Here is a 12,783-nt window from a genome sequence, read left to right as displayed (position 1 = left end):
CTTGGCCTGAAAGTCTGAAGAATGCTATCAATAAGGATAATGAAAGAAAATCTAAAGTATTCATATTAGTTAGAGCAGTTGACTTAAAATTGGATTATTTAGAAAAACTGGCAAATTTTTAAAGTTCATTATAGCTAAAAAATCTAGAGTTAATGAAGTCACTTTAAGTGTTATGCTTTTATTTGATAATGACAAATGTGCAGTCATTGCAATTACAGCAGATTGATTATTGAGTAGATTGGGTATATACCAGGCATGATTGTAAATTCCTTAATGTGTGACATCATTATAGAATAGGAGCTGGTTTTTGTAAGATGGCATACATCTGAGTGTTGATGATTTCACTGATGTGGCCTCGTGAGGTCACAAATGTGAAATACATGAGAAATCATCTAGAAGAGAAATCTAAGGAAGTTGCATAACTGACTAGAAAGGTGTGAAAGCTATAAAATAAGACTTTAAATTATTAACTAATGATACTTAACTACACATCAAGTAATAGTTACTGGAAATTGGCTTAATGATGAAGAATTACATGTTGGAAATTCTAATGTTGTGTGAAGAGACCAAGTAGTAAAAAAAAAAAGAGAGAGAGAGGTGAGTTTTTACTTATAAGGACAAATTTTGATATTGACAACTCATTAAAAATAGTAAGACAAATAGAATGGAAGTTAATGTAATTACTGCTTTGGTAAGATTTTGAAAGACCTTGCTGAGGTTGCAGAGGAGTTTAATGAGTATTTTTTGATTATTTCATGAGTATTTATGTAGAAAGCAGATTGAAGAATAGATGATACTAATTGAGAAGGTAAATGTATCCATAGATGTAATATAATACAGAATAAAGAACTTGCTGATATTTTAATATCTGGTAAATTATAAGGCTGGAATAGAAATGACTTGCCACTCTTAGTAGTAAATAAATATATCTTAGAGATAAATAATCTGCTTATGATTATTTTCCATGACTAATCTTAAGAATTCTATCTGATTGATTGGAAATTTGCTAGGATAATGCCATTTCATAAGAGGGAGATTCATTGTATAAAGTTGGAAACTACAGGCCAGTTAGTCTCATAGGAGTATTGACAGAAAAATGGAATGAACTTTATCAGTTTCATCCTTGAGAGAGATCACTCATTGAGTGGCACACATCATAGTTTCATAAAGTGTTTGTCAATCTTGGCAATCTCTTAACTTTTTATGAAGAAGTTACAAAGAAGCTAGATAGTGGCTGTAATGTGATTTATTTGGATTTCAGCAAAGCTTTTGATAGTGTACCATATATGCACCTCTCGTAAAGATGTGTCAGTTAGTATTGTCGATTATTTAGTTAGGTACATAAATAATTGATTAATAGCTAAGTTGAAACGGTAAGCTTCCAAGAGTCGTGTTGTTAGGAATAGAGGCTTTGGGACTTACATTTCAATATTTATAAGTGATTTTCTCCTTCTTCATCCCATAGAGTTGATGTTAGGAAATGTTCCTACAGAAATCTTCCACTCATTCCTTCATTGACACTTTGCTTTCGGCTAGTAAAATTTCTCTCTTTTTCTGATGATGTAAAATTAGGTAGAGAAATAAATTATCCAGATCACCTCTGTAAGTGAAGTACCAGTTCAACTTTTTGTATTGTCTATCCAGTTTATTCTAGGTCTGCCTCTTTTTCAAGATTCTGGAATAAGTCCTTCAAAAACTTGCATAGACCATTTGATTTACTGATATCGATGATTTAGGTTCATGTATTAATAGTAAAATTTCTTTCCTTTACTGGTGTTATAAAATTTTTGATCACTTAAAAAGTGGATATAGTGATTTTTGAGTCTAATGGAAAGTTACCTGTTGCCTTAATGTTCCTGATGATTATCAGCTGACTTTTTAACTGACAGTACTTCATTTCTGCTACAGATTCCAAATTGTGAACCATTGTCAAATGGAGGAAAGAATACTGTGAAAGTAATCAAAGGTGATGAACATGACATGAAAACTGAAGATAAGGATAAATTAGTTGTCTGCAGTAATTTGAAAGACTGTTAAATAAAACAATCAGTGACAGAACAGTAGTAGAAAATATTATTATTATTATTTATCACTTCCAGGTGAGTCCAAAGACTCATCGAGGGAGGGAGGGCATCTACTCTACAGCTAAGTCTCCAGACTCGCAATCCTCCAACTGACCGCCACTACATCCACGCCATCTATCGCCAACTCACTACCACTAGTATTTCCACAGACAATCACCAACATCCATGCCCACAGCGGGATTCGAACCCACAGCCTTTTGGCTGGGGAGTAGATAAGCTAACCACTCGGCCAGCCTGGCTGGCCAAGTGGTTAGCATATATATATAACAGGAATGCAAAGAGAAGTATATATGAAAAACTTGAGATAAAAAAAAAAAGAAATTTATTAAAATGCAATGTGGAATTACAGCTACATGGAGTAGATGATATTTGAAGAGAATGCTCAGATATGGAGGTTTAAGATTTTGCATTGGCTGCAGTACATAATTCAGAGAGCATAGTCAGAAAGTCAAATTCCAGATGATTGGAGTAGAGCTCTCATAGTTCCCATCTATAAAAAAGTGCAATAAATCTGAATGTGAGAATTATTGAGGAATTTCTCTATTAGTGTGCCAGATATGATTTATTCAAGAATACTTGAGAAGAGAGAAAAATTGTGGAAGAACAAGCTGAGTTCATGCCAAACAAAAGTTGTGAAGATCTGATTTTCACTTTACAACAAATCTGAGAAATCACAGGAATATAACAAGGATTTGTACTTAAGTTTTGTAGATCTGGAAAAGGCATATGACAAAGTTCCCAGAAAGAAAGCTTTTCAAAATGCTACAGATTTATATGGGATAAATGGAACATGATATAGAGTAATGTGTAGTCTGTCCTTAAATTGTATTCACCAGTTAAGTATGGTTTGCTGTAAAATCAAGTGTAAGACAAGGGTGCACACTATTTCTACTATTATTCATCATCTATATGGATATCATCATGAAAGAAAGTGACATTAAACCTGATATTAGAATTAGAGATATTAAACTTAGGTCTTGCTTTATACAGGCGAGTTGAATTCCTAAACACATCCAGTGCAAGTCTCCAGGACTAAATTGAAAAACAGCTATAACAAATTTGGTATAAAAATTAGCAATAAAAAAAAACTATGAAAATAGGCAGAATATAAAAATACTTCAGTGCATTCTCAATAGAAAACCTATAGAACTAATAAAATATTTCTGCTGTTTATGTACAGCAGAGGCATGTGGTGAGGTTGTGTGCAAAGATAAAAAAATCAGAACTCCCTGGTGGACACAGGAAGTTAAAGAGGCAGTGAAGGAAAAGAAGAAAGCATATCAAAAGTTCCTGGCAAATAAGTCAGCTTTTACTCTTACAGAATACAGAGACAAATGTAAGAAAGCTAAACAGTGTGTAAAACTAGCTAAACAAAAGTCATGGGAGGACTTTGGCAAGAATATAGAAAATAAATATCAAGGTGGCAAAATATTCTGGAGGTTGTTGAAGAAGCTTAGGAATGGAGGAAAGAGTGCTGTAAAAGGAATTAGAGATGATAAAGGTGAAATGAAAACAGGAGAAAAAGATATCCTTGAAGTATGGAGTAATTACTTTGAAAAACTGCTAAATGAAACAAGCAGTGATGACAGCACAGTGATAAAAAACACTGACCAGGCATGCAGTCAGGAATACATATCCATACTTGAAGTAGAAAAAGCCATCAAAGGCTTGAAATGTGGAAAGGCAGCAGGAGTAGATGATATTCGACCAGAAATGCTGAAGTATGGTGGTATAAGAGTCTTACAGTGGCTGCACTGCATAGTTCAGAAAGCCTGGACAGAGGGACGAATTCCTGATGATTGGAGTAGAGCTCTCATAGTACCCATATATAAAAAGAGAAATAAAACTGAATGTGAGAATTACAGAGGTATTTCCCTACTGAGTGTTCCTGGCAAGATCTATGCAAGTATACTTGAGAAACGGTTGAGAAGAATTGTGGAAGAAAAGCTTGGTGAAGAACAAGCTGGATTCAGGCCAAATAGAGGCTGTCAGGATCAGATCTTCACTTTACGACAAATAGTCGAGAAAGCATGGGAATATAACAAAGATCTGTATTTAAGTTTTGTCGATTTGGAAAAGGCATATGACAAGGTGCCAAGAGAGAAGCTATTCAATACGCTGCAGTTATATGGTGTCAATGGGGCATTATATCAAGCAATACTTAGTCTTTATTTGAGTTGTGAGTCTGCAGTTAGAATTGAAGGAAGTACAGGAAGATGGTTTAATGTTAAATCTGGTGTGAGACAAGGATGTACGTTATCCCCTCTGTTATTCATTATCTATATGGATCACATTATGAAGGAATGTGGTATTAAACCTGATATCAAAATTGGAGATGTTAATGTCAGCTCTTTGCTTTATGCGGATGATGTTATACTTCTAAATAAATCCGCTACAAGTCTGCAAGATTCTCTGACTAAATTGAATAGCTGTTGTAATAGATATGGTATGAAGGTCAGCAATAAAAAGACAAAGACAATGAAAATAGGCAGAATCATTGAAAATGTCAACTGTGTTGTGAATGGAAAACCTGTGGAACAAGTAAAACATTTCAGCTACTTAGGCACAATTTTTACTGAAGATGGTAAACTAAATATAGAAATAGACAACAGAATCAGCAAAGCTGGTATCGTGGGAAGTCAATTGAATAAATTCATATGGAATAAGAAAGAAATTAGTCGGAACACTAAATTAGCTGTATACAAGACTGTGTTCAAACCAATTTTAACTTATGGATCTGAGAGCTTGGTCAGAAGTAAAACACTTGACCAAAGACTAGAGACCGCAGATATGAGAGTCCTGAGAAAGATTAGAGGCGTGAACAGATGGCATCAATGGCAATATCATATTAAAAATGAGGATATTAGGAAAGAACTTGACATTGTCAGCATCCAGGAATGCGTTAGCAGAGCTAATCTCAGATGGTATGGTCACTTAAATAGAATGGGAGAGGAAAGATTAGCAAAACAAGTGTTCTCTGCCAGGTTGGCAGGAAAACGACCCAGAGGAAGACCAAGATATAGGTGGATTGATACGGTAAAAAGTGCCTTAGACGATAGAAATATAAGATCTGATAATGTTGGAGTCTTGACAAGTAACAGACTGATTTGGAGGAAAATTGTAGATAGGAAGTTAGTAATGATGTAATTTTTTCATGTAGTACTGTCATATCCTGTACACCCCTTGAGGGTACATGGCAGGAATTTGACGATGATGATGATGTACAGCTTTTAGTGAATATAGCAAATTAAATTTGGAAATAAACAGCAGAATAAGCAAAGCTGTTATGGTAGGGAGCCAGTTGAATAAATTTATATGAAATAAGAGAGAAATTAGATAAAACACCAAACTAGCAGTATACATGACATGCGTTCAAGTCAGTTCTAAATTATGGAGCTGAGAATTGAACTAATGCACTTCAACAATTAGAGACCACAGTATGGAAGTTCTGAGAAAAAATTAAGAGCTGAACAGATTGCATCAATGGCAAAATCATATTAAAAATGAAGATATCAGGAAGGAACTTGACATTATCAGAATATAAAAATGGGGAGCAGTGCTAAAAAGTTTAAGAATTTGCTTTAAACTTAAATATAATGAGAGAAGAGATGTTAGGCAAAAGAGGTATTTGATTCCAAGATGGCAGGGAAAAGACCCAAATGCAGACCAAGTTCTAGATGGATTGATTCAGTCAGAAATGTTAGATACAAGAATATTGGAGTTTTCTGACATGTAGTAGATTAATTTTTTTGAAGAAAATTGTTGATAAAACATTAATCATAGTTTACACTTAATCATGGAGTGCTAGCATTGTAACCTGGACACTCCATGAAGATACATATCAGGAAATTGATTATGATGATGCTATGTTCTACTCAACAAGCGAATCTCTGTTCATGATTGCTAATTAATTTTTTTGTTACTTTGTCTGTAATTCTCCACTGTATGAGATAAACTACTCATATGAGGAATAACCTTTGCATTTCAGTAAGAAGATAATATTCTTTATCTCAAGAACGAATTGCCAAGAGCAAGAATAGTACCATACATGTATTGATTAATTCTGACACACCTGTTTACCACCAAAGTAGATTATGCATATTTCACATCTTATCAATTGCCATGTGATTTAAAATTTCACAGTGGCCTCCTCCTGTATTAGATCATTAGATATATCTTGTCATTTAAGCAGTATGTCTTCTGAATATTGTTCATATATTGTAAAATTTAACACTTAAATTCTTCTGCAGCTCCAGCTAGATCATTCACAATCATTCCCAAGGAGCTGCTTATGCTTAACTTGATTCTTTAATCTTTTTATATATCTATTAAATGCTAACTATAATTCAAATTTTGCTTTACAATTTTTAATTAATAATTTAAATTATAATTGACAGGAAATTGTATTCTTGTTTTACTCCTAACCAAAGAACCTTTGTGCACGAAGTATCTTCATGGATAGACTGCTGACTTTGCATCATTTGTCTCAGTAGCCCCTAATTCAAAACTATTATGTGAAGGATCATTATCCAGACCAGATTTGACTTTTATTGAGGTCTCGTCAGTGGAAGCCAGATCCAGAAAGATATTAACATTATATCAATGCAGAAGTCACGTATTTTCTATATACAAGTACTAAAATGGCATGTCACCATTTTATTAAATACTATGGATCAGGAATCTCAATAAAAGTTGAAAACAGTCTGGGTAGTGACTCTTTCCACAATGGTTTTTGCATTATAGGATACTGAGGCAATTGATGTGAAGTCAACATCCTCTATATGAAAGTAGACTAGTTGTGAAATACTTCACACTCTGGTAAAGGATTAAAGCAAGAATATAATTTTTTGTCGAGTATAATATACTGTATAACCCAGCAATGAAACATTCTGCAGGTATCTCTGATCTGGCATATTTCATAATATGGTGATACTATTTTACTAATTGTGTGTAGAAAATATATTATTATTATTATTATTGTACAAGCACCTCCATGGAGTTTAAAGACTCATTGCAGGAGATCCAATTTATCTACACAATCTATCCCATGCATCAATCCTATAAAACCCTTTAAGTAACTTAAATGTTTTTATCATCTCTCCCTCTTTTTTGCCTATCAATCAACCAACTTCTGCAGTCCACACCCCAGTGGAGTTGCTAGAGCTTTTGCCATCCCTCTCAATACACACCAAAAATGCTACAAAAAGTCAAAACGGCGTGTAGGGTAAGGTTAACAGTGCTGCCTGGAGTGGACCCCCCCCCTTCCCAAGCTACGCCACTGCCACACCCTCGATCGATTCTCATTGAGAACGTTCCACAGACAACTCGCATGCTTGCTCACCTCTGAGTCCTTTCCAGCACTTCCTCATCCCCAAGAGATCAGACCTGAGCATAGTAATCCAGATTTGGGTGTATCAAGGCCTTATAAAGAGGAATTAATCTCCTTATCTCTACTTGTTAATGTGTGTTCTTCAATAGCCAAGTAATCTTATAGGCTACCTTAGCAATATGTCCTCTAAACTTCAACTCGCTGTCTTTCACCATCCCTGAATCTCTCGCTTCATCTATTTCCTGGAGTACAGTTCTATGTGTGTGGTATGCAGCTTAATCTATTTTACCCCAAATGCATAACTTTTACATTTCTCTACATTAAACTGACACCTGGAGTGGACCCCCCCCCCATACTGACATGTATGGGGGGGGGGGTCCACTGACAGCCTATTTAAATCATCCTGCAATCTCTCTACATCCACTTGATTCACTATTATCAGCAAACAACTAAATATTTCCTTTCAGGTTATTTCCTATATCATTTATGTACAAATTAAACAGTAGTGGTCCTAGCACTGGACCTTGCAGCACACTACTAATCACCAACTTTTGCCTGGATTCTGTATACCACTTTCTGATAGCTGGTCAGCAACCACTCTCTTATATCCACATAACCAATGTCATATCCATCTCCATTTGTTCTGATTTGCGTAACAGAGTTCCATGTGATATTTGGTAGTCAAATGTCTTTGCAAAATCCAGCAATGCTACCATTTCCCTTATCCAACTCAGCTGTCACTCCATTATGGAAAGTAAATTACTAAGGCATGGCCAACCCTTCACAAAGTCATGTTGCCCCTCATAAAGTTTCATATCCTGTCCACCCATTGGAAATTCTGCATTGATTATCTTTTGTATCTTCCAGGGTCTGGTGCATAGTGATGGGACTTCAATAAAGGTCAAAACCTGCCTGGGTAGTGGCCCTTCCTAGGATGTTTTTTCATTATAAGATATGAGGTGATTGATGTAAATTCAGTAGCCTCTATGCAAGTAGACTAGTTGTGGAGATACTTCACATTCAAACTTAGTTTGCTTATGCTTGTGTAAAGGATTAAAACAGAAATTTAATTTCTTGCCATATAATATACATTGTAACCCAGCAATAAAACTAGCAACAGTTTAGTTAATGGCTGATTTATCAGATCAGCACTCTTGTCATAGTTTTTTCTTGTGTGATATTTTTGTAAAGAACTTGAGTATTCATCCCGTTCACTTCGAGTTTATTACAAAATTTACTTATAGCTTAAAAGTAAATCATTAAATTATTAAATGTCCCTTAATATACCATCATCATAACACTAATTACGGGTATAGATATTGGTCTGTTCCGGGTCTCATTATTATCCATCCTTTTTTTGAGGTCTACCCTGCCTTCTCTTTCCAATTGGCTTATATTTTAGTATTTGTTTACGATATCGGGTGTTGGCTATTCGGTTTACATGTTCTATCCATTTTTGTTTTTAGTTCTTTTAAAATGTCTTTGTTCCTTTTTTGGTCTAATATCATGTATTTTGCAGTTCTCATAAATCTCATTTCACTTGTTTTTATTCTTTGTTTATTTATTGCCCAAATTTCACTGCCATATAATAATGTGGGCACTGCTAAAGTATTGTATATTTTCAAGCGTGTTTCTTTTTGTACTATATTTGGATTGAGTGTTCTATTTATCAGGCCTATAATCTAAAAATTTCGAAGTTTTTAATTTTATGTCTTTTTCCCCTTCATATGATATTTCACATCCAAGATAACTGAAAGTATTTATCTGTTCTATTATTTTATTATTAATAACTATTTTGCTTCTAACTGGAGTTTGTCCACAAAATGCCATTGTTTTAGTTTTATCTATGGAAATTTTCATTCCAAACTGTTCTACTATAATGTTTAAATTATATATTGCTCTTTGTAAATTGTCTTCCTTATCTCATATTATTACCTGATCATCTGCAAATAATAGCGTATTATTTATTTTGCTATTCCAGGAAATTTCTATACCCTGATTGTTTAAGGTGTTCCACTATATTCATATTTCATTAATGTAATTATTGAAAAGTGTTGGAGACAGAGGACATCCCTGTCTTACTCCTTGGTTTATAGATTGTTTTTCAGACAGCTTTTCATTTATTTTTATTTCATTATCTTTGTATATATTCAATATTGCATGTAGTGAAATATTAGGTATATTTATTCTTTGTAATATATCAAACAGTATATATCTTCTTACTTTGTCAAAATGCTTTTTTGTAATCTATAAACAAAAGATGAGTTTCCAAATTAAATTCACTTCTTTTTTCTATAAGTAGTTTTAAACAGAAAGCTGCATCCATTGTAGAGTGTCCTTTTCTAAATCCATTTTGACATTCTAATAATATTTGCTCACTGTATATTTTTAGTTTTTCATTAAGTATTCTGCTATATATTTTATAGCATGTATTCAATTAACTAATACCTCTAGTTAGCAGGGTTTTTTAATCCCCTTTTAAATATGGGTATTTCTATGCTTGTATTCCATTCTATTGGTATTTGTTCATTTGTCATCATCATCATCAAATTCCTGACATGTACCCTCAAGGGGTGTACAGGATATGAATAGTACTACATGAAAAATTTACATAATTACTAACTTCCTATCTACAATTTTCCTCCAAATCAGTCTATTACTTGTCAAGACTCCAATATTATCATTATCAGATCTTATATTTCTATCGTCTAAGGCAGCGCTTCCCAAACTGTGGGCTGCGGCTCCCCTTGGGGGCTGTAGGTTTTGTTGAGGGGGTCCTTGAAATAATGAAAACAAATTTAAAATGTTTTAAGACTAAGTAGATTTTTATCTTAAAAGAAACATATTTAATTTTTTTTATTATTTCATTTTTTATATTTTAATGGGAAAAAATCACAAATTTTGCTTCCTGCCTATTTTGGCGCTTAATGAATATTAGTAAATGAATATGAATATGCTAAATGAATATGCTTATTCATATAAGTTTCATTTCAAAGCAGAAATCTAAGAATTGCAGTTTCAAATATTTCACCTACATTGACTTTTTTTGTATAGCAGTATTGAAACACATCCATCACATTAAATTGTTATTAAACTTCTTTTATGTTTTTAATTCTTTCTTTATTACTAATCGCTTTACATTTCATGTGCTTGTACTGAAAATGTACAATAACAAGATATCTATCTAGATAAAAAGATGAGATAATGTGCCCTGTCAGATGTGTATGTAAGATGCTAAAAATGTAATATTCGCATTTGATTTTCACAATATTCGCTGTGTATGTTTTGTATTGAATATAAATACAATAAATATTATAATACTATATGTCTATAATACGATTTTTTTTCGAGGGGGGGGAGCCATGAAATATTTTAATTTTTCCAAAGGGGGCCGTGGTATCCACAAGTTTGGGAAGCACTGGTCTTAGGCACATTGTACCGTATCAATCCACCTATATCTTGGTCTTCCTCTTGGTCGTTTTCCTGCCAACCTGGCAGAGAACACTTGTTTTGCTAATCTTTCCTCGCCCATTCTGTTTAAGTGATCATACCACCTGAGATTAGCTCTGCTAATGCATTCCTGGATGCTGACAATGTCAAGTTCTTTCCTAATATCCTCGTTTTTAATACCATACCAGCTTTGTTGATTCTGTTGTCTATTTCCATATTTAATTTACCATCTTCACTAAAAATCGTGCCTAAGTAGCTGAAATGTTTTACTATTTCCACAGGTTCCCCGTTCACAACACAGTTGACATTTTCAACAGTTCTGCCTATTTTCATTGTCTTTGTCTTTTTAATGCTGACCTTCATACCATATCTATACAACAGTTATTCAATTTAGTCAGGGAATCTTACAAACTTGTAGCAGATTTATTCAGAAGTATAACATCGTCCGCATAAAGCAAAGAGCTGACATTAACATCTCCAATTCTTTTAAAAGAGGTAAACCATGAATAGACATAACTATACATAATAAATAACGGAAAAACTCACGTAGAAATATTATTTAATAGTATAATTTTCGCCTGTGTGTCACAGGCATCTTCAGTACAATTAAGCTCAAAATTAAACACTAACTGACAATTCCAAAAAGCGCCACCTAAGTAGCTGGTGTAAGATAACTAAAAAGGTCAATAACTTTCCTTAAAAAAAAAAAAAAAAAAAAAAAAAAAAAATTAATACAATAAAAAGTTAGGAAAGATTAGCTGATTTGTAAAGTACTATCTCCCATAAAGGGGATAGACGTTAGACGTAAGCCGTCGGATCTGTTTAAGTTAGGAGAATGAAGTAGAGTTTCACATGCTTCTTTATAAAGGCATTCCATGAGAAACTGACTTTTGTGAAGAACTCTTGTCTTTCTCCAATGAACTCTGTGTCTAGTGAAGATGGCATGTTCTGCAAGTCCAGACTTTTCAGGTTTAAAGTATTCAATATAAGATTGGTGTTCTTCTAGCCGAATAGAGGCAGATCTTCCCGCTTGTCCGAAATAGCATAATCCACAAGAGCACGGAATCTGGTAGACACCTGGATGATTAAGATGTGGAAGCTTGTCCTTTGGAGAAGCGAGAAAGGTGGAGATTTTTCTAAACGGTCGAAAGGCAACAAAAATATTCAGTGGTTTTAAAATTTTTGCTATACGTTCACTGATGCCTTGTACATAAGGGATAGTAATGCGCGTTATTTCCTCTGTGTTTGAAGAGGGAGACATATTAAATCTACTCAAAGTTCTTTTAATGAAGCAATTCTTATAGCCATTAGATAGAAAGGAAGAAGTTATATATCGTATTTCTTTCTGTAAAAGATCGTCTGTAGAACAAAAGGAGTGGGCCCGATGAACCAGTGTTTTAATAGTTCCTGCCTTTTGACTTGGATGGTGATGAGATTCCGCATGGATATAATGGCCTGTATGAGTCTTCTTTCTATAAACTGAGAAATGTAGGTTACCATCTGGTTGGCGAAGAATTAGAAGATCTAAAAAGGCTAACTGCTTATTTGATTCTACTTCTAGGGTAAACTTGATCCTAGGATGAAATGCGTTTAACTTATTGAGAAATTGTTGAAGTTCATCAGAAGAGCCATTCCATACAGCAAAAATGTCATCGACATATCTGAACCAATGAGTAGGTCTGGGAGAAATGTTGTCAAAGATACGTTGTTCAAAATGTTCCGTAAAGAAATTGGAGATAGCAGGAGAGAGAGGATTACCCATTGCTGTTCCTTCAATTTGTTGATACAACTTATTTTTAAAAGAAAAATAACCAGAATTTATTACAAAATCAAATAAGTTTACAATGTCTGAAGGAAATTCCTGTTGTAGTAATTCAATACTTTCCGAAAGAGGCACATTTGTAAATAAAGAAACAACAT

General features: G+C 33.9%; 1 protein-coding gene across 1 annotated transcript in view; it reads left to right on the top strand.

Moving 5' to 3' along the window:
- LOC150106689 (gem-associated protein 5-like) overlaps positions 1 to 12,783 on the top strand; it is a 560,402-nt gene that overhangs the window by 450,451 nt on the left and 97,168 nt on the right. The gene's annotated exons all lie outside the window — the stretch shown is intronic.

The sequence above is a fragment of the Typopeltis vanoorti genome, chromosome 5 (genome assembly GCF_054136105.1).
Source record: "Typopeltis vanoorti isolate ZY-2024b chromosome 5, IOZ_Tvanoo_1.0, whole genome shotgun sequence".
Lineage (NCBI taxonomy): Eukaryota > Metazoa > Arthropoda > Arachnida > Uropygi > Thelyphonidae > Typopeltis > Typopeltis vanoorti.
The sequence above is the reverse complement of the archived record's forward strand: the minus strand, read 5'-3'. Positions and strand labels throughout refer to the sequence as shown.